The sequence below is a fragment of the Schistocerca nitens genome, chromosome 4 (genome assembly GCF_023898315.1).
Source record: "Schistocerca nitens isolate TAMUIC-IGC-003100 chromosome 4, iqSchNite1.1, whole genome shotgun sequence".
Classification (NCBI taxonomy): domain Eukaryota; kingdom Metazoa; phylum Arthropoda; class Insecta; order Orthoptera; family Acrididae; genus Schistocerca; species Schistocerca nitens.
This window is the reverse complement of record NC_064617.1, coordinates 372268599-372273942: the sequence shown is the minus strand read 5'-3', so window position 1 is coordinate 372273942 and position 5344 is coordinate 372268599. Positions and strand designations below refer to the sequence as shown.

Below are 5344 nucleotides of genomic sequence, written 5' to 3'. Positions count from 1 at the left end.
TCGCACTTCCGTTGTATCTTGCGGCAGCCGCTTCCAGCATTGCTCCGCGTCACACATTAACAGTATTTATGAGGTTACCTTGTATTGTGTGGCGCCTACAACCGAGAGATAGCCAGCAACCAATGTGGCAACACTGCAGCGGTAAGTGACAGGTGTCAGCTGTCAAGTAGTTTTAATCGGGCTGTAGTGCAACGCTCTCACTTTCGTAGTGAATGGCTTTCGCTTGTTCTCGGTTGTCATAGTTGAGGGTGCATCGCTGCAGAAAACAGCAATTCATAACTAAGAAACACGTATTCAGTAATGTGACGTTTGACCTGAAATTACGAAATTGAATCGCGGAAGTCTCAGATCAGTGATCCAATGTACCGGATCACACAGTGTGCCTACCCCAGATTACGTAGTCCGTGGTGCCGAGCTGGGCATTCTCCTATGCCTTGTGGCAGCCGCCGAAATGCTCCAGTATTCGCTGCTCAGCGTACTGACGGCCTCGTGACTGGCGCTACGCGTTGCTGTGCTGCCATTAATTACGACGGACTGTCGCTGTGACGTGGCGCAGACTGCGAGGCTGGACAGCATACGAGCCGACAGGTAGTGCCAGCGTGTGCACCGACATCTGCAGCGATGCACTCTCGGCTACGACAGCCGTAAACAATCTAAAGCGGCACGATTCGGAAGTGAGAGCGTTGCACTGCAGTCCAATTCAAAATAACTTGACAGTTGACGCCAGTCACTTGCCGCTACAGTGTTGCCACATCGGCTGCCGGCCACCGCTCGGTGTTAGCGCCACACAAAACACGCCAGGTCACCTTACAAATGCTGTCAGTGTGTAACGCGGAACAGCGTTGGATGCGGCTGCCGTAAAATATGGCGGAAGCGCGAGACGCTCTGTTGACAGCTGATTTTAAGTGACCAATGACTGAACTGTCAGATGACGTGTTTTGTGGCCCTGAACTTACATTACCTGTTCAAAAGTATCCGGACACCTGACTGAAGATTACTTACAAGTTCGTGACGCCCTCCAACGGTAATACTACGTAGAATTCAATGGTGTTGGCCCACCCTTAGCCTTGATGACAGCTTACACTCTCGCAGGCATACCTTCAATCAGTTGCCGGAAGGATTCTTGGGGAATGGCAGCCCATTATTCACGGAATGCTGCACTGAGAAGAGGTGTCGATGTCTGTCGGTCAGGCCTGGTATGCAGCCGGCGCTCCAAAATATCCCAAAGGTGTACTATAGCATTCAAGTCAGGACTCTGTGTAGGCCACTCCATTACAGGGATGTTATTCTCGTGCAATCACTCAGCCACTGGCTGTGCATTATGAACAGGTGGTCGATCGTGTTGAAAGATGCAATCGACATCCCCTAACTGCTCTTTAACAGGGAAGCAAGAAGGTGTTCAAAGCATCAATGTAGGTGTGTGCTGTGATAGTGCCACGCTAAACGACCAGGGGTGTAAGCCCCTCCACGAAAACATGACCACACCATGGCACCACTGCCTCCGAATATTACTGTTGGCACTACACGTGCCGGCAGATGACGTTCACCGAGCATTCGCCATAACCAGACCCTGTCACCGGATCGCCACATTGTGTATCGTGATTCGGCACTTCACACAACGTTTTCCACCGTTCAATCGTCCAATGGTTACGGTCCTTACACCAAGTGAGGCGTCGCTTGGCATTTACCAGCGTGATGTGTGGCTTAAGAGCAGTTTTCTCTCCTCCCGCCTGTCACAGTACTTATAGTGGATCCTGATGCAGTTTGAAATTCCTGTGTGATGGTCTGGATAGATGTCTGCCTATTACACATTACGACCCTCTTCGACTGTCAGCGGGCTCTGTCAGTCAACAGACGAGGTCGGCCTGTACGCTTTTGTGCCGTAAGTATCCCTTCACGTTTCCACTTCACTATCACATCGGAAACAGTGATAATGGTTCAAATGGTTCTAAGCACCATGGGACTTGACATCTGAGGTCATCAGTCCCCTAGAACTATTTAAACCTAACTAACCTAAGGACAACACACACATCCGTGTCCGAGGCAGAATTCGAACCTGCGACCGTAGAAGCAGCGAGGTTCCGGGCTGAAGCGCCTAGAACCGCTCGGCCACAGCGGCTGGCTCGGAAACAGTGAACCCCGGGATGTTCGGAGTGTGGAAATCTCGCGTACAGACGAATGACACAATCGACACCCAATAATCTTACCACGTTCGAAGTCCGTGAATTCCGCAGAGCGCCCCATTCTGCTTTCTCCCGATGTCACCTCAGTCTCCTCAGTGTGAGGTACCGTAAAAGGTCATTCCTTTTTCTGTACCTTGTTTATCAAATTTTCGTAACTATGAGCTAAATTAAACTTACACTGAAGAAAGGTCGCCACTTTTCATTTATGGCTGCAGAAAGTTTTAATTTTCTATTGCTATTTCTGTATTACAACAATATCAAGCATAAGCTACTGATGCCATGATGTGGCGAAAGTTATAGATACCGATAACCTCTGCAGGTCTGCGTCCATCCTTACAACAATGGACGCATCTGTTGGGACCACTAACAAAAGTAACATAATCACTCAACTCGTGGTGTTTATCATGCCGTTTGAAACCCACATGTGGGACTCCAGAACATGTAACCTACATGAGAAACCGAACGAGTGGAATGATTACGTTCCTTACAGCAACTGTCCCAACTGTTGCTTCCATTGTTGTAACTTGAGTCACAGCAGTCCAAAGTATCCGGTGCTTGTAACTTGTGCCGTCACATGCCACCAAATATTTATGCTTGATAACAGCTCAACGCTGAAGTTGCAAAAGAAAAAAGAAAAACTTACTCATCTATAAAGTAATTGTCTTTCCTTGAGTTCCAACAGTTAGTGTCTCAGTTTCAAGGTAACCTCCGCGATGGCGTTGAAGAAGTAACTGAATTTCGGTTTAAAAATGTTGAATTATTCGTGAAATATCGTGGAATTACCTTGCTTCGTTTCATGAAGCTACGAATGGTGGCGTAGCCTCCAAAAAAACATCTGTAATTCAGGCGCGTTCGAAGCATATAGCTGTTACTGAGTTGTTTTTGACGGCAAAACAGAGTGTCAAGTTATTCACAGGTGCTTGAAGAATGTCTACGGAAACCTGCGCAGTGAACAAAAGCACGGTGAGCCGTTGGGTGAGGCATCTGTCATCATCGCAAGAAGGTAGCGCACACCTCTCCGATCTCCCATGTAACGGGCATCCGCACACAGGTGTGAATCATGCAGTGTTGGATTGTGCGGTCACTCTCATCCGAAGCAATCTACGTATCGCATCCAAATACCTCGCTGCTCAATTGGATGCCGCTGTCGCTAGTGGTGACACACTCGCCCACAAAACTTCACTGGACTGTTCTTCGTCCTCCACTCTACTGCCCGGATCTCGCACCCTGAGACTTCCATCTATTTGGCCCAATGAAGGTTGCAATCCGCGGGAATCAGTAATTGGATGATGCGGAGGCTACTGATGCAGCAAGACGTTGGCTCCAACGTCGACCGGTAGAGTGGCACTAAGCGGACATACAGACACTCCCAAGAAGGTGGGTTAGGGTATTCGCATTGAACGAAGATTATATTGAAAGAAGTTTTGTAGCTAAGTGAGTAGGAAATAATATGGTATATTGGAATCCTGAATAAAATAAACGTGTTATAATGAAAGGAACACCCTTAGCTGCTTACAGGCGTTGACATACGTCAACGGGGACAGATGAAAATGTATGCGCCGACCGGGACTCGAACCCGGGATCTCCTGCTTACATGGCAGACGTTCTATCCATCTGAGCCACCGAGGACGCAAAGGACAGTGCGACTGCAGGGATTTATCTCTGGCACGCCTCACGCGAAACCCACATTCTCAACGTATTGTCCCGCACTACCTTCGTAGTGCCCCCGCCCATTATACTCATTACTCGCGGCGCGTTGCCGATTCCCGTAAGAGTTCGGGCACTGTTTGTCCATTCGCATAGAAGAAGAAGATGGTCAAGTGGCCATTAAGCCTTAGCTATATATATACTAAGATGGTATCTGTTCTTTCGGAAATTACAATGAAAGGAACACCCTTAGCTGCTTACAGGCGTTGACATACGTCATCGGGGACAGATGTAAATGTGTGCCCCGACCGGGACTCGAACCCGGGATCTCCTGCTTACGTGGCAGACGCTCTATCCATCTGAACCACCGAGGACACAGAGGATAGCGCGACTGCAGGTATTTATCTCTGGCACGCCTCCCGCAAAACCCACATTCTCAACGTATTGTCCCGCACTGCATTCGTAGTGCCCCCGCCCATTATTATTCTTTCGGAGATGTTCGAAAGAACAGATACCATCTTAGAATAAAATAAACCTAGTTTCGAAAAAAAAAGTTGCCTTCCTTACTGAACGCCTCTCGTCCTGCTGTAAGGATCTGGGGCGCCAACGAGAGGGTAGAAATCCTGGGCATACCTACCTGGCGCGCCTTCTCTCTCACTCTCTCTCTCTCTCTCCCTCTCCCGCTCTGTGTCTCTCTCTCCCTCTCTCACCGCTCTCTCTGTCTATCTCCGCCCCGGGATTCCAGCAAAGAGCGTCTCGCGTGGCAGCGTGTTTACCCTCCCTCCCCGGTGGCTACTTGGGTCAGGTCGAGTCTAGTTAGCAGTAAACCACGATTTGGCCGTCGCCGGTGGGAAGGAGCCTGCTAATAGCAGCTGCGGAAAGCTTTCGGTACGCATCTCGGAGCCGCCTCTCAGGGGGCGAACATTACACGGCAAGGCAGAAGGTCGCTGGGGGGCGCGCGCTCTCTAAGAGTGACAAATGTCAGCAGTGCAGCTCTCTGCTGGCGCCTCCCTGAATGCCCATTCTGCGCTCGTGCCCGCCGCCTGCGAGCACACAGCTCCCCATTCACCCCAGCGTTTCTTTTTCATCCCCCCTCCCCTCTCCCTTTCTCCCACTCTGTCTCTCTCTCTCCTCCCTCTCTCTCGAAAGAGTTTTGCAACTTCAGAATCGGGTGAGCAAACATCCAGTCACGCCCGGCGCGATTGTGACGTCCCAGTTCAAATGTTTAGACGCGAGATTGAATCTTTCATCTGCTTCTCCTTTTTAAGGAAATGTTTGGTCGATTCCCCGCCGGTCTCCGAACACTTTGCGTTACGTGCTTTCTGATAACTTTGCACAGAAAGCGTTAAACACGCTCCCCTGTTCACCAATGATCCTTTCATTTTATGAAATCACGTTTCTGGAAGGAATCAATGCCAATTAAGGAAGGTGATTTGATGGCAAAACCTCGAAGTAGATAAATCTTTGGAATTTTAGTCGCGGCTGGAGCAACAACCGTAGGATTAAATCTTGTA

At 49.4% G+C, this 5344-nt stretch overlaps 1 non-coding gene across 1 annotated transcript; it reads right to left on the bottom strand.

Annotated features, from left to right (window-relative positions):
• Nucleotides 1–4130: 4130 nt before the first annotated feature.
• On the bottom strand, nt 4131–4204 carry Trnat-cgu (transfer RNA threonine (anticodon CGU)). The gene has a single exon. It is a non-coding gene; the product is annotated as a tRNA-Thr (tRNA).
• Nucleotides 4205–5344: the final 1140 nt, after the last annotated feature.